A 25,859-nucleotide genomic window follows, 5' to 3' on the forward strand; every position below is an offset into this window, starting at 1 on the left:
TTGATTGATCTGCTGGCATTTCATTGTAGCCACAGATCACAGAGACACACTGACTGCTTAGGTGTGAAATTTAGTTTAGTTTACTTACCCCAGAATCAGAACTGAGATCTTAAAGTAAACACAGGTCAGGCCTGAAATGTGTTTTCTCAACTGGCTTGTGTATCTCCCAACAGGTTGTTTCCTGAACCCAGGGGGTCACCAGAGAGAGACCAGAAAGACATGCTGGCTAGGGAAGGTGATTAAAAACTTCCTTCAGCCAGCTATAACAGTGTCTTAGTATGATTGATAAATCTGATTGCCCAGCTTCAAAAGGAAGGGAAGAGTAATTAGCCAGCCCCTGCGTATATGACCAAGAGACCCCATGTTACAGTTGAATTTACACAATTAACTCTGATCTGGAAAGGGTTAACAGTAACACTCCAGAGGGAGGGGGGTTGAAGGGGCAGCATGTTTTTTAAATAGGAGACCCTCAGAGTGTAAGTTGTCCATTATCAAAGAAGCGAGTCAGGAGAACATTCTGGCTCTGTAATGTTCCGATATATCCGAAGCGGCTTCACTTCATCTCATCGTTCTACTGTGCATGCGTGCTAGTATCGGTGGGTTTATCTTCCTATTTTTATTGAAGTTGTCTTTCTGCTGTGACTTTGACTTTTTATCATTATATTCCTGTAACTTTCTTTTTTCTGTAACATAAGCTTTGAAGTGTTTTACTTGAATTAAATAATCTAATTTTAGATCTGGTTTCTGTTGTGTATCCAACCCAACTCTCTGAAAGAGGCGTTACCAAAATATTCATAATTCCAGGTGCAGGCAAAAGCCATAAGTTTGCCTTGGGTCATACCCTAAACGTTTGTACTTTGGCTGGTGGCAGTGATTTTGTGTGAAATTAACACACGCGCTCAGGTATCCAGTAAAGGTGTCACGTGGCAGGGATTCTCAGATTGGCGTATATGGGGAATCGCCGTGCCTAGGATCGTGACAACAACCTGTAATTTATTTATTGTTTTATTCTGATTTTTATGTGATGGATCTGCACAAAATAGTTGGTGAAGCAAAATGAGAAAAATGTATATAAAAAATATTTTTTATATATAAAAAATTTAAAATTGGCATGTGCATTCACCCCCTTTGCTATGAAGCCCCTCAAAAGTTCTGGTGCAACCAATTACCTTCAGAAGTCACATAATTAGTGAAATGAAGTCCACCTATGTGCAATCTAAGTGTCACATGATCTGTCAGTATAAACACACCTTTTCTGAAAGGCCCCAGAGGCTGCAACACCACTAAGCAAGAGGCATCACACCATGAAGACCAAGGAGCTCTCCAAACAAGTCAGGGACAAAGTTGCTGAGAAGTACAAGTCAGGGTTGGGTTATAAAAAAAATATCCAAATCTTTGATGATCCCCTGGAGCACCATCAAATCCATCATCTTCAAATGGAAAGAACATGGTACCACAACAAACCTGCCAAGAGAGGAACGGCCACTAAAACTCACAGACCGGGCAATGAAGGCATTAATCAGAGAGGCAGCACAGAGACCAAAGGTAACCCTGAAGGAGCTGCAGAGTTCCACAGCAGAGACTGGTGTATCTGCACATGTGACCACAATAAGCCGTACACTCCATAGAGCTGGGCTTTATGGAAGAGTGGCCAGAAAAAATAAGAAGGCACGTTTTGAGTTTGCCAAAAGGCATGTGAACGACTCCCCAAATGTATGGAGGAAGGTGCTCTGGTCAGACAAGACTAAAATTTAACTTTTCGTCCACCAAGGAAAACGCTATGTCTGGCGCAAACCCAACACATCCCATCACCCCATGAACACCATTCCCACAGTGAGACATGGTGGTGTCAGCATCATGCTGTGGGGATGTTTTTAAGCAGCAGAGACTGGTAAACTGTTTCAAGTCGAGGGAAAGATGGCTGGTGCTAAATACAGGAATATTCTTGAGCAAAACCTGTTTCAGTCTGCCTGTGATTTGAGACTGGGACGGAGGTTCACCTTCCAGCAGGACAATAACCTGAAGCATACTGCTAAAGCAACACTCGAGTGGTTTAAGGGGAAACATTTAAATGTGTTGGAATGGCCTAGTCAAAGCCCAGATCTCAATCCAATTGAGACTCTATGGTCAGACTTGAAGATTGCTGTTCACAAGCGGAAACCATCCAACATGAAGGAGCTAGAATAGTTTTGCCTTGAGGAATGGGCAAAAATCCCAGTGGCAAGATGTGGCAAGATCATAGAGCCTTATCCAAAGCGACTTGCTGTAACTGCCGCAAAAGGTGGCTCTACAAAGTACTGACTTTAGGGGGGTGAATAGTTATGCACGCTGAAGTTTTGTTATTTTGTCCAATTTGTTGTTTGCTTCACAATAAATAAAAAAACATCTTCAAAGTTGTAGGCATGTTCTGAATGAAATGAAGCAAACCTTCAAACAATCCATTTTAATTCCAGGTTGTGAGGCAACAAAACATGAAAAATGCAAAGGGGTGTGAATACTTTAGCAAGGCACTGTATTGTCAGTGATAATTTTGCAATATAACTCTTCCAAACCTCAAAGAATGGAACATACTTAAATATTTAAAAAAATACTTTTTAAACTATATTAAATAAAAAAATAAAACACAATGGCCCTCATTCCGAGTTCATCGCTCGCTGACGTTTTTTACAGCGCAGCGATCAGGTTACTACTGTGCATGCGTATGCACCGCAATGCGCACGCGCGTCGTATGGTTGCTGTGCAATGCTTCTAGCGATGAATCCATTCACACAACCGATTGCAAGGAGATTGACAGGAAGAGGCCGTTTATGGGTGTCAACTGACCATTTTCTGGGAGTGGTAGGGAAAACGCAGGCGTGTCCAGGCGTTTGCAGGGCGGGTGTCTGATGTCAATTTCCGGGACCGGACAGGCTGAAGTGATCGCAAGGACTGAGTAAGTCCAGAGCTACTCAGAAACTGCAAAAAAACTTTTTCTTCCCACTCGGTTGCAAAGTGAAAATACACTCCCCTAGAGGTGGCGACTATTTGATCGCTGCTCTGCAAAAAATAGCTAGCGAGCGATCAACTTGGAATGAGGGCCTATATTATAAACAATATTGAAAGGAAAAATAGCCAGTTTAATGGTTACAAATCTTGAATGAGTTTAAATAAACAGGAAAAAGAGCCTATTACAGTACATGATATATATGTGAGAGGTGACTGCATGACACATCTAATTATATCACAGGGCACTATTCAGCCGCGTCTAATCAGTTAATAATTTTACGTCCTGTATGTGAAAGTAGTCCAACTGTTCACCCTGTGGGGGAATTCAAATGTTTGAAAAGTCGGTTGGGTGTGTTTTTTCCTGTCTCTTAGGAAAAAACAGACACCCAACTGACTTTTCAAACATTTGAATTCCCCCCATGGAGTCTAGGTATGTACTGTATATTCTTTGATGACAGCATCTACCAATGCCTCCCTGCATTTTCTGCTATCCTTAGTTTGAAGATACACTATATGGACAAAAGTATTTGGCCACACCTGTTAATTATTGAAGTCAGGTGTTTCATTCATACTCGTTGCCACAGGTGTATACAATCAAGCATCTACCTATGTAGTCTCCATTTGCAAATATTTGTGAAACAAAATGGGTCGTTCTGAAAAGCTCAGTGACTTCAAGCGTGGTACTGTGATAGGATGCCACCTTTGCAATAGGACTGTTTGTGAAATTTTAACTCTGATGCTTATTCCACAGTCAACTGTAAGTGATATTATTAGAAAGTGGAAGCGTTTATGAACAAGAGCAACTCAGCTACAAAGCTGAAGACCACATAAAATTACAGAGCTGGGTCAACGCCTGCTAAGATGCATGGTGTATAAAAGTAATCAACGCTCTGCTGATTCCATAGCTGAAGAGTTCCGAACTTCCACTGGCATTAATGCAAGCATAAAAACTGTGTGGGGTAGCTTAATGGAATGGGTTTCTATGGCCGAACAGCTGCATGCAAACCTCACATCACCAGGTCCAATGTCAAGCGTCGGATGGATTGGTGTGAAGCACACTGACACTGGACTGTGGAGCAGTGGAAACGTGTTCTGTGCAGTGATGAATCACGCTTCTCTGTTTGACAGTCTAGGTTTGGCAGCAGGGGTGGCAAAGTACAGGACTGACACCCCCACAATTGAAATAGGGAAGGCATGTGTGCTATAAAAGGGGCATGGCCATACAATAGTACCCACAATTCAAATTACACCACACAGTAGTGTCCCTTACTCATATTACACAGCTCAGTAATGTTCGTTATTCACGTTACTCTACACAATAGTACTCCTTATAAACATTATGCCACACACTAGAGCCCCTTATTAACATTACGCTACACAGTAGTACCCCTTATACACATTATGCCATGTTAGAGCCCCTTTAAAGCATTACATCACAATAGAGCAGACCCTCTTATACACATTGCGCCAGGTAGAGCCCCTTATACACACTGCGCCAGGTAGAGCCCCTTATACACATTGCACCAGGTAGAGCCCCTTATACACATTGCACCAGGTAGAGCCCCTTATACACACTACACCAGGTAGAGCCCCTTATACACACTACACCAGGTAGAGCCCCTTATACACACTACACCAGGTAGAGACCCTTATACACACTGTGCCAGGGAGAGCCCCTTATACACACTGTGCTACGGAGAGCCCCTTATACACACTATGCCAGGTAGAGCCCCTTATACACAATGCTCCAGTAAAGCCACTTATACATATTGCGCCAGGTAGAGCCCTTTATACGCATTGTGCTGGGTAGAGCCCCCTTATACACACTGCACAAGGCAGAGCCCCCTTATACACATTGCACCAGGTAGAGCCCCATATACACATTGTGCCAGGTATAGCCCCTTATACACACTGCACCAGGCAGAGCCTCTTATACACACTGTGCCAGGTAGAGTCCCTTATACCCATTGCGCCAGGTAGCGCTACTTATACACACTGCACCAGGTAGTCCCTTATACACACTGTGGGGGTCATTTCGAGTTGATCGCTAGCTGCTTTCGTTCGCTGTGCAGTGATCAGGCAAAAAAGGCACTTCTGCGCATGCGTATGCGGCACAATGTGCACGCGCGTCGTACTATTGCAATGAACGATGTAGTTTCACACAAGGTCTAGCGAAGCTTTTCAGTCGCACTGCTGGCCGCAGAGTGATTGACAGGAAGAGGGCGTTTCTGGGTGTCAACTCACCGTTTTCAGGGAGTGTTCGAAAAAATGCAGGTGTACCAGGAAAAATGCAGGCGTGGCTAGGCGAACGCAGGGCATGTTCGTGACGTCAAAACAGGAACTGAATAGTCTGAAGTGATCGCGAGTGCTGAGTAGGTCTGAAGCTACTCTGAAACTGCACAAAATTATTTTGTAGCCGCTCTGCGATCCTTTCGTTTGCACTTCTGCTAAGCTAAAATACACTCTCAGTGGGAGGCGGCATAGCGTTTACATGGCTGCTAAAAACTGCTAGCGAGCGAACAACTCGGAATGACCACCTGTGCCTCTTAGGAGGGAGAGAGTTAGTGTGTGTGTGTGTGTGTGTGTGTGTGTGTGTGTCTCTGTTACTCACCAGCTCTCCAGATGAAGTAAGTAGCGGGAAGTGGGAGGTAGACAGCACCGCACAAGGAGGCGGTAGGCGTACAGTGTGGTGTAGGCAGTGGGGGGCAAATCAGATGGGACCCCCTGGACAGTGCCTCACCTGCAGGTTCACCCAGCAACATGTACAGGTGGCAGCAGCAGCAGCCACAGTTCCTGGTGCCGGTGTCCGGCACGTAACCGCACCACATTAAAATCTTAAAATCAAGAAACTCTACATAAACTACAGCTCCCAGCAGCCCTTGCTGCCAGGAGCTCCCCGTCAAGCACCTTTGGGATGAACTGGAATGGAGATTGCGAGTCATGCCTACTCGTCCAACATCAGTGCCTGACCTCATAAATGCTCTACAGAATGAATCGGCACAAATTTCCACAGAAACACTCCAAAAGCTCCAGAAACACTTCCAAGAAGAGTGGAAGCTGTTATAGCTGCAAAAGGGGGGACAACCCCTTATTAAAGTATATGTATTTCAATACAATGTCATTACAGTACCTGTTGGTGTAATGGTCAGGCGTCCGAATACTTTTGTCCATATAGTGTATTAAGGTGTCAGACCAGACAGATAAGTTAGCCTATGAGCTTAAAAAATACAAAAAAAAAATGATTCTGGTCAACAGACTTTGTTCTAAATTGTGGTGCCTTAGAGAGTTTATTTTATGTTTTAACATACTGTATTTACTACTTTATGCTGACTAATGTTTTTACTAGATTATTACCTTCTCACAATCTCTTCTGTTTTCCGTAACATATTGTCCGGTCATTGTTCCATAGATAAACAATTGTGGTGATCAGTATGACATCAAATTCCCTTCATTCATTATTGAGCTATGTATATAGACATTTGATCGCAGACTTAATATCACAGTCTCTGGAAAATATTTTGCTAATGAAGAAAGCTATAAAGAGATCAACAGCAGAAGTACTGTCACTGTGGAAAAATAAATACTTCCACTGAGAGACAGATTGGCTTTTAGTTCTATACAGTATCTACCTGAATGTTATACTGTACAGTATGTTCCTGAACCTTTTTGGGTACCCGCAGCTCTAGGGGACCCAATTAACCCAGGGTATTAACCTTCCTTTTTTGTGTCTTTTCCCAGCTGTACTGCAAGCTCTGGCAACCTGGGCCTAATTCAAGGTTGATTGCAAAAGCAAAATCTTTATCTAAGAAGCAAAACCATGTGCACTGCAGGGGAAAGGGGGGTGGCGGGGGGAGGTGCAGATATAACATGTGCAGAGAGAGTTAGATTTGGGTGGGTTATACTGTTTCTGTGCAGGGTAAGTACTGGTTGCTTTATTTTTACACTGCAATTTAGATTTTAGTTTGAAGATACCCCACCCAAATCTAACTCTCTCTGCACATGTTATATCTGCCACACCTGCAGTGCACATGGTTGTGCCCATTAGAGGAAGATTTTGCGATCAACTGTGAATTAGGCCCAGTGTCGGACTGGGGCATGAAGGGCCCACCAGGGGGATGCTGTTGTAGTGGCCCATGCTTAAGGGTGTGGCCAGCAACCACAGAGGTTTGGCTAGCTATTACAGAGTACATGTTCTGTGCCCCTTGATAAATATATAATAAACCATATTCTTGTGTATAATGTCACATATGTATGATGCATAATTCAAGTGCACTAGGGTAGAGTCTGGAACATGACTTTGGGAAGATTTAATACAGGAAAAATAACCTTCAATACACTCATAGCAGGGAGCATGATCTGAGCTAGTAACCCCCCCCCCTTCCTCCATCCTTTTGTTTGCAAAATAGTGTTTTATACAAACATATAATTTTATGGCAGATTAGAACCATATTTGGTCTATGTTTGGGACAAGCTGCTTACAGTAAATCACATTTTAGCAGGAATGGTGGTGGACGAGGAGTGGAAATTGGTTCAAATGACATGAAAAGCTTCATACTATGGACAGCCTTAAGGTTTTACTACCACTTAGAAAAATATTTTACACATGCTCCTTCCCCCGAGCTGGAGGCATTAAGGGCTGTATACACTGAAATCAATTCCGCACCCCTAGAGATGGCCATTGACCACTGATGTTGACCAAGGGGTAAAATCCATTGAATCTGATCTGTCACATACAGAAGTAGATGGCAGTGGAACAGATATTCTTGCATGGCACTGGGAACTATAAAACGATGACAGCGACACTGTGGCCACTACCCATGGGGTAAAACTCTCATTGTGTGTCTTGTCTACCTTCAATAGATTCATAGTGTAGCAGTCATGGTTCATGTCCTCAACACAATGCCCAAGCTTCCTCATGACTATAATTGGATTAAACTGTAAGATATACTTTTCTCATGCAATAGATTGCAGTTGGCAACAAGAGACAAACAATGAATAATAATAAGTTAGTGATGTTGATAAACTAGTAGCGTTTCACAGTAAGGATAATGCACATAGTGCCTATTAACTGTAGTTTATATCCTATCATCTCAGCAGTTTAACCCAAGAGTTAAAGAACTTGAATACCACTTTTAAGGGTACAGCAAACAGTTAACATAATTTAATTTTCCAGTTGCTGAACTACTTTCAAGCTTGTGAACTAAGTAAGAATTGACCTAGTTATTCTGCTTTGTGTCTAAAACCCTTTATTCTGAAAAGATTTAACATTCATGATAAGCATTATAAACAGGGACCACTTTATCTGTAGTACTAATAACTGACTGACCAACAACCAGTTTGCAACTTTAAATGAACAGTAATAAACAGTTTACTCAAGCTGCATATATTATGTTACTGGTTAATAATATACCACAACCTGGACACACTGGGGACTTCAACTGTCCTTTACATCCCTTTGACATAACACAACTGAAAGATATTTTTGCACGTTAAATTACTTATGTTTAACTTCCTGGCTGCATATAACAAGTAACAGAAGTAAAGAGCATTGGAGGAGAACATAAATAATACATAACCCGATATAACAACATAACTAACTAGGCTGGTTTTTATTTTAGCATTTTAACCTCATCCGAGTAACAGGGCATGACAATCAAATCATCGTTACTGACCTGCAATGTGTAGAATGCATTCTGCTAGAATAAAGGCATACAGATAATAACTCAATCTGCTGCTTTAACTGTTGTTGTTGTTGTTATTATTATTATTATTATTATTATTATTATACATTGCTATGTATTATATATCCAGTGGTGACGTACTCCATGGTTCTGTCTAATCAGGGAAATTCGCTATATACATACAGATAAATGAGAACAAGTTAATAGTATATACACACAATATGATATTTGTTACCAATAAAATTGATTATAATATTGCTTACCTTATACAACTTTTTCCCAAGCGGACAGTTCAGAGAAACCAACAGATAGGATCTGGGACTTTTTTATTTTGCTTTCCTTTAAGTCTTTATCTTGACAAAGTTACATCCAGTGCAGACGATACATGTGTTTCTGCAGAGCTTTGCCTCTGTGTTCTCAGAGCTGCCTCAGGGCTGGCAGATAAACCCAATTTGGTAGCTTAAATGTAAAAGGAATTCTTTTCATAGCATAGGGTTGTTCTTCCTAAATATAGTTGCACTTGGTACAGTAGCTGAAGTTTGTCAGTAGCTGACTGGTCACGGCTTCACCTGGCTATTGACTTGGATCTAAGCTCAAGCAAGGCAACTGCAATAAAAAAATAAAAAGAATGGTTTGTGAGACAACTGCTTTCAACAAGGGCAAAGCTCTCACTACACAACTCACAGAACAAGTCTTAGTTTTTAATACACAAGCTTGAAGTATAGAGCTTGTAACATGACACTGACTTTTAGGAGGAATGGATAAAGGGACTATGGTTGTATTGTAGTAGATGGGTCTCACAGTCTTTTATTGCTATTTCTGGTTTAGGAAGTCAGACTAGTCATTCCTAGGGATCTACCAATGGTTGTTCAAAATATAGACAAAAACTAGCACTTTGGCCATAATAGAGCACAAGAAGGGCATTCATTAGCATGTATGAGAGGATATGTAAAGAGTGATCATTCTCATTGTAGTTTATCATGTTTAACTAAGCATTAATGCTTGTGGATGCGTATGAATGCTGCAGACAGGTGTAAAACTGTTTGTGTATACAGTACAGTTTTAACGAACACAAGAAGGAAGCCTAGGCTCTCCTACCAATGTTACAGCAACAAGAAAATGGGCATGATGAAAACCATGTGGATATGGGTTGTCTAATGTCAGTGTTGTAATATATAGCCAATACAAAATGTTCCCATCTGACAAGTGTCCATTATTCTTTTCCCTACCATACAATAAAGAGGTTATTCCTGTGTCTGGCACACAACACAAAGAGCATCACTTGGCTGCACAATACAGAGAACATCCTAGACCACACCCAGGGTCGGCTCTTCCATTAGGCAGCTTTAGGCGGCTGCCAAGGGGTGCCAGACCTTGGAGGGCGCCACTGGATTCATCAAGCAATAAATTGAAGGATGTCTCTGTACGAGGCAACCTCCTTTTACACTTCGCTGGTGGCAGCTGCAGGTCTAGTCAGGTGCAGTTGCCGCTATCAGGCTGTACCACATAATGTCTCAGCGCTTCTTCTGTGCTGACATGTGTAACATCAAGTCATGTGAAGGCACATAGGAGGCAGATGTAACTATGGCTCCTGAGGGGCGCTCCCACGGTCGCTCCTCATAGCCCTGATGCACCGACTCCAGGCCCCTGGATCCCAGCTATACAGCAGCAAGCAGTGTCACTGTAATGCTGCTGCTGCTGACTGTAAGAGGAACCATGCCTATGATGAGGGAAAATAGGATTTTAATACCTACCGGTAAATCCTTTTCTTTTAGTCCGTAGAGGATGCTAGGGACACTTCAACAACCATGGGGTATAGACGGGATCCGCAGGAGACATGGGCACTTTAAGACTTTGAATGGGCGTGAACTGGCTCCTCCCTCTATGCCCCTCCTTCAGACTCCAGTTATAGGAACTGTGCCCAGGGAGACGGACATTTCGAGGAAAGGATTTATTGTTAAACTAAGGTGGGATACACACCAGCTCACACCACAAACACGCCGTACAACATGGCATTTAACAGAAATCCAGTCAACAGCATGAACAATGTCAGCAACAGACTGACTACAACAGAAACACAACCTGTGTGTAACATAACCAAAACTTAGTAAGTAAGAACTGCAGATAGAGTCCGCACTGGGACGGGCGCCCAGCATCCTCTACGGACTAAGAGAAAAGGATTTACCGGTAGGTATTAAAATCTTATTTTCTCATACGTCCTAGAGGATGCTGGGGACACTTCAAGAACCATGGGGTTTATACCAAAGCTCTAGAATGGGCGGGAGAGTGCAGATGACTCTGCAGCACCGATTGACCAAACATGAGGTCCTCCTCAGCCAGGGTATCAAACTTGTAAAATTTCACAAAAGTGTTTGAACCCGACCACATAGCTGCTCGGCAGAGTTGTAATGCCGAGACCCATCGGGCAGCCGCCCAGGATGAGCCCACCTTTCTGGTAGAATGGGCCTTCACTGATTTCGGTAACGGCAATCCAGCCGTAGAATGAGCATGCTGAATCGTATTACAGATCCAGCGCGCAATAGTCTGCTTAGAAGCAGGATTTCCAATCTTGTTGGAAGCATACAGGACAAACAAAGCTTCAGTTTTCCTAAGTGGAGCCATTCTGGTGACAAGTTTCTTGTTGAGGCGAGAGGCCATCTTGTCTATTTGAGGAATTCCCCAAAGACTTGTCACTTCTGCGAAGACCTCTTAATGAAGACCCCACTCTCCTGGATGGAGATCGTGTCTGCTGAGGAAGTCTGCTTCCCAGTTGTCCACTCCTGGAATGAAGATTGCTGACAGAGCGCTTGTATGTCTTTCCGCCCAGCGGAGAACTTTTGTGGCCTCTGCCATTGCCGCTCTGCTCTTTGTTCCACCCTGGCGGTTTATGTGCGCTACTGCTGTTACATTGTCCGACTGGATTAGTACGGGCAGGTTTTGAAGGAGACATTCCGCTTGAAGAAGACCGTTGTAAACGGCTCTTAACTCTAGCACGTTTATGTGTAGACAAACTTCCTGGCTTGTCCATCTTCCCTGGAAGTTTTCTCCCTGTGTGACTGCTCCCCAGCCCCGGAGACTCGCATCCGTGGTTACTAGGATCCAGTCCTGGATCCCGAACCTGCGTCCCTCTAGGAGGTGAGAGCTGTGCAGCCACCACAGGAGTGAGATTCTTATCCTGGAGGACAGGATTATTTTCCGGTGCATGTGTAGATGGGATCCAGACCACTTGTCCAACAGGTCCCACTGAAACACTCTGGCATGGAACCTGCCAAATTGAATGGCCTCGTAGGCCGCCACCATATTTCCCAGCAAACGAGTCCATTGATGGATCGACACTCTCGACGGTTTCAGAATCTGTTTAACCAAACTCTGGATTTCCAGAGCTTTTTCTTCTGGAAGAAACACTCTCTGTAATTCTGTGTCCAGAATCATTCCCAAGAATGACAGCTGTTTTATCAGATTCAACTGTGACTTTGGCAAGTTTAGGATCCAACCATGTTGTTGTAGAACTGTCAGGGATAGCGTAATGTCCTGGACCAGTTTGTCCTTGGATCTCACCTTTATCAGGTGATCGTCCAAGTAAGGGATAATTGTGACTCCTTGCCTGCGAAGGAGAATCATTTCCGCCATTACCTTGGTGAAAATCCTCGGAGCTGTGGACAGACCAAACGGCAACGTCTGAAATTGGTAATGACAATCCTGAATAGCAAACCTTAGGTAAGCCTGATGCGGAGGATATATGGGGATGTGTAAGTAGGAATCCTTTATGTCGACCGACACCATGAAATCCCCTTCCTCCAGACTGGAGATCACTGCTCGGAGAGATTCCATCTTGAATTTGAATTTTCTTAGGTAAAGATTGAGGGATTGGTCTGACCGAACCATCCGGCTTCGTGACCACAAACAGGCTGGAATAAAAGCCTTCTCCCTGTTGAGACGGGGGAACCCTGATAATGTCCTGATTTAGGCATAACTTTTGTATTGCATCGCATACAACCTGCCTGTCCGGAAGAGAAGCTGGTAAGGCCGATTTGAAAAATCGGTGAGGGGGAACGTCTTGAAACTCCAGTTTGTACCCCTGGGACGCTATTTCTAAAACCCATGGGTCCAGGGCCGAATGAGCCCAGAATTGACTGAAGAGCTTGAGACGTGCCCCCACCGATGCGGACTCCCTCAGTGGAGCCCCAGCGTCATGCGGTGGATTTGGCAGAAGCCGGGGATGACTTCTGCTCCTGGGAAGCTGCGACGGCTGAAGATCTTTTACCTTTTCCTCTTCTCCTATTAGCGAGGAAGGAATAACCTCGGCCTTTTTTGTATTTATTTGGCCGAAAGGACTGCATCTGAAAATAGCCTTTCTTTTGTTGTGGAGGAACATAAGGCAAAAAAGATGACTTACCCGCGGTAGCCGTAGAAACCAAGTCAGTGAGACCGTCCCCAAACAAGACACCATCTTTATACGGGAGCGACTCCATAGCTTTCTTAGAGTCAGCATCAGCATTCCATTGATGAATCCACAATGCCCTCCTAGCTGAAATTGCCATGGCATTGGCTTTTGCTCCCAAAATGCCAATATCCCTCACCGCCTCCTTAAAGTAGGCTGCAGCATCCCTGATATAACCTAGAGTTAACAGGATGCTATCCCTATCTAGGGTATCTATATCAGATTACAAGTTATCTGCCCATTTTTCAATAGCAGTACTCACCCACGCCAATGCAATAGTTGGCCTTAGCAGCGTACCTGTGGCTACATAAATGGATTTTAACGTAGACTCCTGTCTACGATCTGCAGGATCCTTAAGGGCTGCCGTGTCAGGAGACGGTATAGCCACCTTTTTAGATAACCGTGATAAGGCCTTGTCCACAATGGGGGATGATTCCCACTTATCTCTATCCCCAGAGGGGAACGGATACGCCACCTGAATCCTTTTAGGAATCAGAAACTTTTTGTCAGGATTTTCCCACATTTTTTCAAAAAAGTTATTCAGTTCATGAGAGGGCAGAAATGTTACCTCAGGTTTCTTTCCCTTAAACATACAGACCCTAGTATCAGGAACAGCAGGGTCTTCAGTGATATGTAACACGTCTTTTATTGCCACAATCATGTACTGAATGCTCTTTGCCAATTTTGGGTCTAATCTGGCAACACTATAGTCGACACTGGAGTCAGTGTCCGTGTCGGTATCTTTGTCTGCCAACTGATCAAATGTACGTTTATGTGACCCCGAAGGGGTCTGTGATAACACATCTTCCACAGATTTCTTCCATGCCTGGTTCTAAGATTCAGATTTATCCAATCTCTTATTAATAAGAGCCACATTAGCATTCAAGGCATTCAACACGTTTACCCAATCAGGAGTCGGCGGTGCCGACACGGTCACTCCCACAGCCGTTTCTGTCCCTAATACAGTCTCCTCCTGGGAGGAACACTCAGCGCCAAACATGCCGACACACGTGTACCGACACCCACTGACACACTGGGCAGATAGGGGACAGACCCACAGTAAAGCCTGTCAGAGAAAACACAGAGGGAGTTTGCCAGCTCACAACCCAGCGCTCAAACCCAGTACTGAAACCTTAATATAAAGCCCAGACCTGTTTCTAGCGCTTTTATAACTTATATAAGCCAAATTAACTGTCCCCCCCCCCCGTTTTGCACCCTGTTACTTGGTACAGCAGTGTGGAGGCAAGGACCAGCGTCTCTACAGCTTTCTTGTGAAGAGAAAATGGCGCTGAGAGCTGTGAGGGCTAAGCGCCGCCCCCTCAATTGCGCCTTTCAGCCCACTATTTTATAGTATAAAAACGCTGGCGGGGGTCAGGATTTTGTGCCTTGGCACATCTTATCCACTTTTCCAGCTTGTATGAGGATTTTTTTATGCTGCCCAGGGCACCCCCCACCGCGTCCTGCACCCTGTAGTGCTGCTGTGTACGGGAGCATGGCGCGCAGCGCGATCGCTGTGCGGTACCTCAGAAGCCGTCACTGAAGTCTTCTATCTTCTTCTACTCACCTGTCTTCTGGCTCTGCAAGGGGGGTGACGGCGGGCTCTGGGAGTGAACCCCTAGGCATACCTAGTGATCCAAACCCTCAGGAGCTAATGGTGTCCTGTAGCCAAGAAGCAGACCCTTTGAACTCATTAGAAGTAGGTCTGACTTCTCTCCCCTAAGTCCCATGATGCAGGGAGACTGTTGCCAGCAGTTCTCCCTGAAAATAAAAAAACCTAACATAAAGTCTTTTCAGAGAAACTCAGTAGAGCTCCCCTGTGTGTGACCAGTCTCCCTGGGCACAATTCTAAACTGGAGTCTGGAGGAGGGGCATAGAGGGAGGATCCAGTTCACGCCCATTCAAAGTTTTAAAGTGCCCATGTCTCCTGTGGATCCCGTCTATACCCCATGGTTCTTGAAGTGTCCCCAGCATCCTCTAGGACGTATGAGAAAACAACATAAGGTAAGTCACCCATGGGGGTTTCTGCGGGACCACAGACAGTACAGATACAGCCCAAAGGGGGGGTTGCACAGCACATTAGAGAAAACACAGGAACATAAAAATATATGTATGTGCGTATATATGCATGTATACACATACAGTTAAATATCCCCACCAGATGTATATCACTCAGCATAAAAGTGGAACTGGCCTCAGTGTCTTATTCGATTCCTAATATGCCAGCTAATATTTATACATATTACAATATATTTTTTCATTTTAAAAGTCCTTGAGTGTCATCTCATTTCTCTTTCTGATACCTCCGGGAGGTGGTAAAGGGGGGGGGGGGAGGGGAATTTGCAGATTAGGGGGTGCTAGGCTGAAACTTTGCCTAGGGTGCCGAGAGACCTTGCACCGGCCCTGACCACACCACAATACAGAGATCATGCCCTCCCAGCCATATCATCACCTGCTCCTTTATTTGTGCATTACTAAATTAGAACTCAGATCTGACACCACCTTACTCATGCCTCCTACGGTCCCTCATCATCTCTTGGCGTCATTACAGTTCCTGCTCTCTGATTTATGGATAGTTCCAGCATTCATTAGTGTGTGGAGAATTTCCACCACTCTGATAAACCAGAGCTATCCACAAATCATCATTCTAGCAGTCATTTACATGGTATTATAGGGGATACATGCAATCAAATGTTTCTACACAGTATGTGGACCCTGGAAGGGAGACGCTGCAATGTCAGCAAGTATTAAGTGCTACATTATTATGGTAAATTTTCATGTTTACAGTTGTACAGCCGATGGGTGTAAACTGCTGTAGGTAGCATCACTTGCCAACATTAAGACACTTTCATTCCGACATCTGTGAATGCTGATTTGCATACAGGACAAAAAGCTATACCTTTTACACTGAAATTCGAGCAGCTGTAGCTGCTGGATACAGGACAGAAAAAACAATACCTTTTACACTGAAATTCAAGCAGCTGTGGCTGCTGGATGTAATTTTTAACATACGTACTTTTTACTAACTTAGCGTACACACACACCAACACGCCGTGAGCACAATGTAGCTACACGTGTGCCTGAAATACACTTATAACCTTAGCAGGGAGAAGACACGACACCAATTGTATTTAAGATGTTGGGATCCGACCCACCAACATATAATTGATAAAAGGGGGTTACAACAACAATACAATCATACTAACAGTAAAGAGGCTACAATGCAATGGTACATACGTTTGGTTTCGCCATCACCACGCGGTCCCGGTGCTCAGATCAATCAGGCATGATGACCCTTCAGAGAGAGAGTGACCGGCTAGGCTGCTTTGGCTTTTATACATTGGGTCAAAGCACAATACAATAAAAACTGTAACCTCTTCATCCATAGGTCAAAGGTTTGGTCGTTTACAGTACAGGAGGGGTCATAGGTTGATTTGAAAAGGTGGGCGATGTCCGTTCCAGGTGTGATTGCAGTTGGTCTCCACGCTATCTTCTGCAAACTGCTACCGGAATGTTGCCCTTAAAATACCCTACAGTTGGATACCAAACACCACCTTATAACCTAATGCTGTCCCCTCATATCCTGTAAAGGTGAATCCCTTTGTTGCTGTTCCATTTAAACAAGTATAAATTGCTGGTGCGGTGCATGTTGGCTATGTGTACATTGTGCACTATGTGGATTTAATGTATGATATGTTTTTGTGGCTTTTCCATGCGAGTACAAATGCTACTGTGATTACTCATAGAACGCTCTAACACGAACGACCGCGTGAGCGGTCGTACGCAATTTGCGAATATGTGCACGCACGGCAGAACAAGTACGCGCACGGAGGCCATCTGTGTGGTGTTTGTACGTGGTGTGTGTACTGTAATATTTTCTGACTTCGACAGTCCACCCTTTGGCAGTCATCAATAACTGCCACTCTTAACTAATAAACAGAAAAATATTACCTAATACAATATATACAAAAGCTTGGATGATCGGGGGAGAGTTGTAGGTGGGAAATGTATAGCCTAGTGGGTTAGTCTGTGAGAAGGAACTGAATCCCAGTGGATTCATGGATCAAATCAGAGGCTGCGTGCCCTGCCCTATCTATGAGGTGTCTCTTGATGATGTGTTCATAGTGAGTATGAGTATAAGGAGAAACCAATCCCTAGTTCTCTCATTTGCTCAGTACAAGTATTGGGACCTATCTACATGATACTGGTGGAGCTTCAAGCTAGGGGGCCTAGATATATTGAATTTCTTGTCCACCGGTCTCCCACCCCATAATTCGAGTACCTCCTCTATTGCTAAAGGGTATGGTACTAATCCTGATTTACTCTGTCCTTGAGGTACCTGTGAGCACACCCAGCATTCTGACTGGTTTAAGACCTTACCCACTAGTGAGTGGTAATCACTCAACGGATGGTGGTCCATGTCGATATTAATGTTGGACTGGCATCTCCGGATGCACCCATCTTTGACTATGTTCTCACAATTTCTACAAATACAATATTCGTTAGACAATAACCCCTCACATTGCCTCTGAGCTCCATGACTACCAGAGCGCTTACTGATACCAGCCTTTACTCGAGTGCTGTGCTGCTCCTGAGACCCTACAAATCCATACTCGCCATCAGAACCCATTCCAGATCCTTGCTCGACCTCTCTGGGACCCTCACCAAAACAGATTGTCCTGGTTAAAAACAGAATTACTAGCAGAACCCGAAACGCAGTCTCTTGGGGTAGATCCATTTCGTTAGGGGGAGAGAAGGGAGTTAAGAAGGAGGAGAAAGGGGGAAATGCAGTGGGAGGTGAAAAAAGAAAACTGGTATGACAACCGCCTTTGATCTTATTGTTCTCCACGCTCAGGTGCCATCTCAACAGTCCTGCCTCTCAGCTTTCCCGGAACAAACACTCTAGGTTCTCTTCACCTTGCTCTTTGTCACGAGTTTTCTCCGGGTCAGCGACCTTTTTACAGTGGGACGAGTGGACCCAAGTCTCTCTTTCGGTGACCTTTAGTGCTGTCGTGCTGGTTAACAAGACTTGGTACGGTCCTTCCCACCTGTCTATGAGGCAACCTGAGCGTAAATTTTTTTCGAATCATCACATAATCCCCAGGCTCAATGTCATGACAATTACTGTTCGGTAGGTCAGGAATCACCAGCTTTAGATTTCTTTGTTGATTTCTCAGCTGCTGGCTCATCCTAGGTATTGCACAGTTATTTCATTATTGCATTTCAAATCATCCTGGGGGTCTATCATTATATGAGGTTGTCGACCAAAAAGAATTTCAAAGGGTGATAAGTTAAGCGGTGACCTAGGAGTGGTTCTGATGCTGTACAACACTAGTGGCAAAGCTTCTGGCCACAGCAATCCAGTTTCAGCCATCACTTTGCTCAGCTTGTTCTTAATAGTGCTGTTCACTCTCTCTACCTTCGCACTCGCCAGTGGTCGGTACGGAGTATGTAGCTTGCTATTAATTCCCATCAGTTTGCACATGACCTGAAAGACTTCACCTGTAAAATGGGTACCCCTATCACTTTCAATCACTCCAGGGATACCATATCTACACACAAATTCCTGCACAATTTTCTTTGGAGTGAACGTAGCAGTATTTGTGGCAGCAGGGAACGCTTCTACCCAGTTGGAAAACACATCGATACATACTAACACATATTTCAAATTTCTACAGGGTGGTAACTGTATGAAGTCGATTTGTATTACCTGAAAAGGTCCGTCTGTAGGAGGGATGTGGGATCGCTCTGTTGGAGTTTTCTTACCAATATTCTTCCTCAAGCAAGTAAAACATGTCATTGCTCTCTTACCTGCATGAGAAGAGAATCCTGGCGCACTCCAGTAGGCTCTTACCAGCTTGCACATACCCTCTTTGCCCAGATGAGTCAGACCGTGTGCCGCCTCAGCTAGGCTTGGAAGATATGTTCTGGGGGCCACTGGCTTACCGTGTCCATCTGTCCCAAGTCCTGAGGACTCCTGCCATACCCCTTCGACTTCCAGACCGCCTTTTCCTGTAGGGAACACAAATTTTGCATTTCAATTAGCTGCTGTGTGTTGACCCTGTTAAATGTCATCAGTGATGTGATGTTCGTCTGTATGGTGGTGCTTGCTGCTGATTTAGCAGCTTCGTCTGCCCAGCTGTTACCAAGTGAGATTGGGTCTTGGTTGTGTGTGCTTTACACTTGATAACAGCCACTCTGTCTGGTTCCTGTATTGCTGTCAGAAGACTTTTGATGTGGGACGCATGCGCTACAGGTGTGCCAGCTGCCGTCATGAAATTTCTGAGGCAAAACAGGGCTCCAAAATCATGCACCACTCCAAAGGCGTACCTAGAGTTTGTGTATATATTAGCTGACTTACCTTTGGCCAACTCGCATGGTCGGGTCAGAGCTACCAGCTCAGCGACTTGTGCTGAGTGTGGTGGGCCAAGGGATTCTGCTTCTATGATACCTTCGTCATCTACAACTGCATATCCGGTGCACAAATCTCCCGATTCCATCTGTCTGTGGCAACTACCATCAGTGTAGAAGGTAAAGTCCACTCCTTCCAGTGGGTTGTCACTGATGTCAGGTCTCGCTGTAAAAGTTTGGTTCAGGTATTCCATACAATCATGCGTATCAGTATCTGTACTAAATGCTCCTTCACCATCATTTTCATCCTCCACCTAGGCACACTTGGCAAGTAGGTTGCAGGATTTAGTGAGCTGCATCTCTTAATGGTGATGTTTACAGGGGCCATCAGTGATAATTCCCACTTTGTAAACCGAGCAAATGAGACGTGTCTGGTTTGGGCGGAGTTCAGCAAGGCTGATACTGCATGAGGTGTATGGATGGTCAAGTCGTGTCCTAACACTACGTCCTCGCTTTTACTTACCAGCAAAGCTAACGCTGCAACACTTCGCAATCAAGTGGGGAGAGAACACGCTACAGTGTCCAACTGTGCACTGTAGTAAGCTACTGGTCTGCTGGCATCACCATGTCTCTGTGTTAAGACTCCTGCCGCGCACCCAGCACTTTCAGTACCATACAATTCGAAGGGCTTCTCATAATCTGGCATACCTAATGCAGGTGCTTGTGATAGACACTGTTTGAGTCTCTCAAACGCCAGTTCGGACTCATCTGTGTGAGAGATCCGTTCCGGTTTGCTCGAAGAGACCATTTCTTGCAAAGGTAAAGCCATTATAGAGAACCCCAGAATCCAGTTACGACAGTACCCACACATTCCAAGGAAAGTGCGGATCTGTTGCTGAGTTTGTGGCAGAGTCATGTCGTGAATCGCCTGTATTCTATCAGCGGTGAGGTGTATAAGTCCTTGTGTCAAGCAGTGTCCCAAGTATTTGACCCTGGTCCGGCACAACTGCAACTTATCCTTTGAAACCTTGTGTCCTGTCTGGGAAAGATGAAACAGAAGCTGTTTTGTATCTTTCAAGCACGATTCGAGTGAGTCAGAACACAACAAGTCATCGACATACTGTATTAGCACTGATCCACTCTCAGGTTGAAAGGATTGTAAACAGTCATGCAAGGCCTGGGAGAAAATACTCGGGCTGTCAATGAAACCTTGGGGAAGACGAGTCCAAGTGTACTGTACTCCCCTGTACGTAAAGGCAAAGAAGTATTGGCTGTCAGGGTGAAGAGGGACAGAAAAGAAAGCAGAACAGAGGTCAATGACAGTGAAGAATTTTGCAGTAGAGGGAATTTGCATGAGGATGACAGCTGGATTGGGCACTATGGGGAATTGGCTCTCAACTATTTTGTTTATCCCCCTTAGATCCTGCACTAGCCTGTAACCCCTCCCCCCACTCTTTTTCACAGGGAAGATGGGACTATTGGCGGTGCTGGACGTCCTAAGATGCCTTGCTGTAGCAGCCGCTCTATGACGGGGTACACTCCTAATGCTACCTCTGGCTTCAGATGATACTGAGGGATTTTTGGAGCTATCCTACCATCTTTTACTTGTACTGCTACATTCGCCATCAATCCAGTGTCCTGTCCATCTTTGGTCCAAAGGGAACCCGGTATTTGCGAGATCATTTCCTCTACCTTTGATGGACACGTGTCTATAACAGTAGAGTGCGACATTAGTCTTTGAGGGGTGTCTACTATATCTTGCACTTCTTGTGCATGGTTCTCAGGTATATCCAAGAAGACACCCTCAGGAGTACAGTATATGACACACCGCATTTTACACAAAAAGTCTCTGCCGAGTAGATTAGTTGGAGCCGATGCAGCCAACAGGAAAGAATGTTTGGTTTGCAAGGGCCCTATCGTAATCTCTGCAGGTCTACTCAAAGGGTATTGTTGCATCGTTCCTGTTACTCCCATTGCCGAAATCGTTTTACCCGTGGTTTTTACACCTGATGTGGAATTCAACACTGATCTGGCCGCTCCTGTATCTACAAGGAAAGGTAACCGTACACCAGCTACATCAACCATGACCTCAGGTTCACTACCAAGGCTAGCAATCAACTTCACTGGCTGCAGACTACAGGTGTGGCCCAAACCCTATTGTGTAGTGGGACCCTCCCGCAGCGCATTGGCAGCTACAATATGTGAGGGGGTTAGCTGTGAGTTTTCGGAGGCCTGCCAGTTTCTCCTGGGTGGGTACCTCCTTGTTTCCCCTCTGTGGCTCGTAATCTCTTCTATATGGTCGATGATCCCAATTATGTGAATTGTAGTATGGCTCGTATTCAGGTCTAGGGGGTCTGTATACGTTATGTGTCCCTTTACTCCTACAATCCTGGGCAAAATGCCCTTTCTGTCTACAAATGTAACATAGTCTTATTCGTGGCTTACCATCAGAGGTATGGAGTCTTGGCTGATGTGGTTTTGCTGTAAGAGCCTGTATACTTACCGTCATCAGCCTATCCCCTTGCGACTCCGTGTTTGCTGATGTTCCGATCGTGCTTGATAGCGGCCTCTCTCAATGCAGCCACCGAGATACCTCTCCAGTTAGGTAGAGTGGTTTGCACCCTTGTCCTTAGTGTTTCCTTTAAACCATCCATTAACACCGAGACTGCTACCTCCCTGTGATGTGCATTATCCTTAATGTCCTCGATCCCAGTGTATCTAGCTATTTCTGCAGTGCTCTATGGAAATATTCGAATGCGGTTTCACCTTCCTTTTGTCTTATGGAGATTTTATTCCATTTAACAACAGTAGGGAAATATACTCCTAATTGCAGATTGATTTGCTTTACGTTCTCCCGATAATACTCATCAGTGAGAGGTACTTCTGCATCTAATTTACAATCCGTTATAAATGTTGTGATGTCAATATTTGCGGGTAGACACACCCGTAGCACTGTTCGCCAATCTTTGTTTGTGGGTTAATGGGCGTTACCTAACTCTCTAACAAATTTCTGGCATCCGACTAGATCTTTTCTGGGATCAGGGAATTCTGACATAATTGACCTTAACTCTGCTTGGGACCAGGGACAATGCATGACAATGTTCCTGATGGGAGTTACTCCCTGAGTGTCATTTCTCCCATTGGGAACTGCAATCACCCTGACAGGATTTAATTCAACTACATCATTCTGGCTTGACTCTATAATGCGGGGAGCTATTGTCTCTGCATAGTGTATGGTGCCGTACTTACCTGAGGACACAACCTCACTCACCCCTCCGCTGGGGGGCCTCGCTACAACCCTTGGTGGTTGAGCCATGCCCACCTGAGTATCCTTTATGGTGGCTGCTGGAGAGAGTGCCAATATCGTGCTGGGCTCATCTTCCTGCTCACAATCCTGGGGTAAATTTAAGATGGGATACAACTGGCAAGGGTTAGGGTTAACACATTTATCTATCACTTTCCTATCTTTTACTAATGCACCATTGCTTGTAGCCAATTTCTCCCCATCAATACATGGTGGTGGTGGTGCGCTCGCAATCGCTTTCCCGCTAGATTTGGAACTTGCTGTGCAAGCCAGTTCCTTCTGCAGCTCCCCCTCTTGCTGCCACAGGTTTAAACAATTTGTATGTCTGACCATTTTTTTCTGGATTTAATCAGACATATTTTAATCCTTATGTTCTGTAACACCTCTGATTCAAAGCTACCCACCTTTGGGAATGGGGCCCTATCTTCCGCAGTCATACGTACCCACTCATTGCAAAAAGCCTCCGTGGGTGAACCATATTTCTCACACATAATAAACCTTGCTGACCCTCTCGGCCGCAATTCTCCAGCCTGAACCCTGCATACCGAATGTCTCTCACTTGAGCAACTGGCTCCCATATTTGTGGGTCTTGCCCTCTCGGCTGTTTCCACAAAATACTCAATGCAAGCAGATGGTGAAAGTTACTCGAGCACCTTTTACTCGCTCTCGCCCATGCTGGCCAGTACAACGATACACTGTCGATAGTACCCAACTTAGGGCTCCTATAAGACCTTACAGCACCATAATTTCTTTCGGTGGAGGTTCTGTTGGAGTATTTTCCTGAGACAGGCAGCAAAAAATTCCTTTTCGGCATCTTTCCACTGGAATTTTTTGTAGGGTGAGAAACAGAGAAATTAGATAACTATTGTTCACCCTTTCCAGTGGAAGCCCACCAGGGAGATTTCCCGACGTTATCAAAGAAAAACCCCTTGTTTACACAATCATGCCTGCGTATGTTTTCCACAGCACCTATGACACGATAGTATCACGTTATGCTGTGTAAAACACACAGGCGTGCGGTTCAATCACACAGCGTATAGATACTAGTTATCTATCCGCCCTATGATCGCTGTCACCTGGAACACTTACTTCACCTGGAACACTTAGTTCACTTTGGGACACACAGTTTACTTTGAACACTTAGTTCACTTTGAACACCTAGTTCACTTTCATGTAAGGTTGCGAACCCTACACCACTGGACCTCTACTAATCCAGTGTTCACCGACGGGATCCCGAATTCCGGGGTTCAGCTCCACTCACTCCGCTTTCACTTACTCAAATACACCTTGTTTTTCTTTTCTGTACAGAAAATTTTTACTCCCTTAGGTCAGCCGCTTTACCACAGAGGTACTTACAGTTTTTAAACTAAAAATTTTTCAATTTTTTTCTAAGGTAACCGGTTTTTGAAATCGGATAGTTATGTGCTATTGTATTAAATGTATACTATCTCACCTTTAATTGAACAAATATCATGTGCTTTGTACTTAGCGTCCGCATTCCTACGCAGCCTTGCGTAAACACGCGACCAGCGTGCCTTTTACGCCACGAGCGCTCTCTTGTACTTTGTCCAGACCACATGTACAAACGTGCGTCCGCAATAAAACAAACCACACAGTCTCTATAAATGTGAGCAATACAAACTATAACCGCTCACAAACACAACCCACACTTGTTCCGTCTAACCCTTTACGACTGGGCCAGAACTGCATTTTGTGTTTTTATAATTACTCCCTTAAATACATTTACTTCAAATTTATCTATATAGCAAACAAATGTATCCGATTTCACACAGGTCTAAAATTACCTAATAAACTATACCTGTGGCAACAATATGAGAGGGTATGCAAAGTATCGGTACGCCCTGTGTACGCTTTATTACACTGAGATAATAAACAGCTTTTTTCCTGTGTCCAGGTTTCACACTAGCATCCCTTAAGACTGCAGTACTGACGTGATCTAACAACACAGAATAATAGTGTTAGGAACGCCCAAGCAACCAGAAAGTCCCCACCCTTTGTTGATAGATCAAAGTCTGTTTTGTTAGCTGCAAGTCTGTGAGTATATAGTGAACCGGATGCGCCCCCAATTGTGAATGCTGATTTGCATACTGGACAAAAAGCTATACCTTTTACACCGAAATTTGAGCAGCTGTGGCTGCTGGATACAGGACAGAAAAAGCAATACCTTTTACGCTGAAATTCAAGCAGCTGTGGCTGCTGGATGTAATCTTTAACATACGTACTTTTTACTAACTTAGCGTACACACACACCGACACGCTGTGAGCACAATGTAGCTACATGTATGCTTGAAGTACACTTATAACCTTAGCAGGGAGAAGACACGACACCAATTGTATTTAAGATGTTGGGATCCGACCCACCAACATATAATTGATAAAAGGGGGTTACAACAACAATACAATCATACTAACAGAAAAGAGGCTACAATGCAATGGTACAATACGTTTGGTTTCGCCAGTGCCACGCGGTCCCGGTGCTCAGATCAATCAGGCATGATGACCTTTCAGAGAGAGAGTGACCGGCTAGGCTGCTTTGGCTTTTATACATTTGGTCAAAACACAATACAATAGAAACTGTAACCTCTTCATCCATAGGTCAAAGGGTTGGTTGTTTACAGTACAGGAGAGGTCATAGGTTGATTTGAAAAGGTGGGCGATGTCCGTTCCAGGTGTGATTGCAGTTGGTCTCCACTGGGTTCCCGCCGAATATCAGAATACAGTAAATACAGTATAATAGTAATATTCTGTTCCTGTGCATAATTATGCGCAGAAGCACGCTATCTTCTGCAAACTGCTACCGGAATGTTGCCCTTAAAATACCCTACAGTTGGATACCAAACACCACCTTAGAACCTAATGCTGTCCCCTCATATCCTGTAAAGGTGAATCCCTTTGTTGCTGTTCCATTTAAACAAGCATAAATTGCTGGTGCGGTGCATGTGGGCTATGTGTACATTGTGCACTATGTGGATTTAATATATGATGTGTTTTTGTGGCTTTTCCATGCGAGTACAAATGTTTCCGTAATTACTCATACAACGCTCTAACACGCACGACCGCGCGAGCGGTCGTACGCAAT

At 44.5% G+C, this 25,859-nt stretch overlaps 2 protein-coding genes across 2 annotated transcripts in view; one reads left to right on the forward strand and one right to left on the reverse strand.

Moving 5' to 3' along the window:
* The window catches only part of SMPX (small muscle protein X-linked), a 178,504-nt gene extending 169,168 nt beyond the window's left edge, over positions 1 to 9,336 (reverse strand). The window contains exon 1 of the mRNA XM_063955769.1: positions 8,930 to 9,336. The gene's annotated coding sequence lies outside the window, so the exon portion shown is untranslated. The remainder of the gene's footprint in view (positions 1 to 8,929) is intronic.
* The window catches only part of MBTPS2 (membrane bound transcription factor peptidase, site 2), a 354,709-nt gene that overhangs the window by 4,445 nt on the left and 324,405 nt on the right, over positions 1 to 25,859 (forward strand). The gene's annotated exons all lie outside the window — the stretch shown is intronic.

This window comes from Pseudophryne corroboree, chromosome 2 (genome assembly GCF_028390025.1).
Source record: "Pseudophryne corroboree isolate aPseCor3 chromosome 2, aPseCor3.hap2, whole genome shotgun sequence".
NCBI lineage: Eukaryota > Metazoa > Chordata > Amphibia > Anura > Myobatrachidae > Pseudophryne > Pseudophryne corroboree.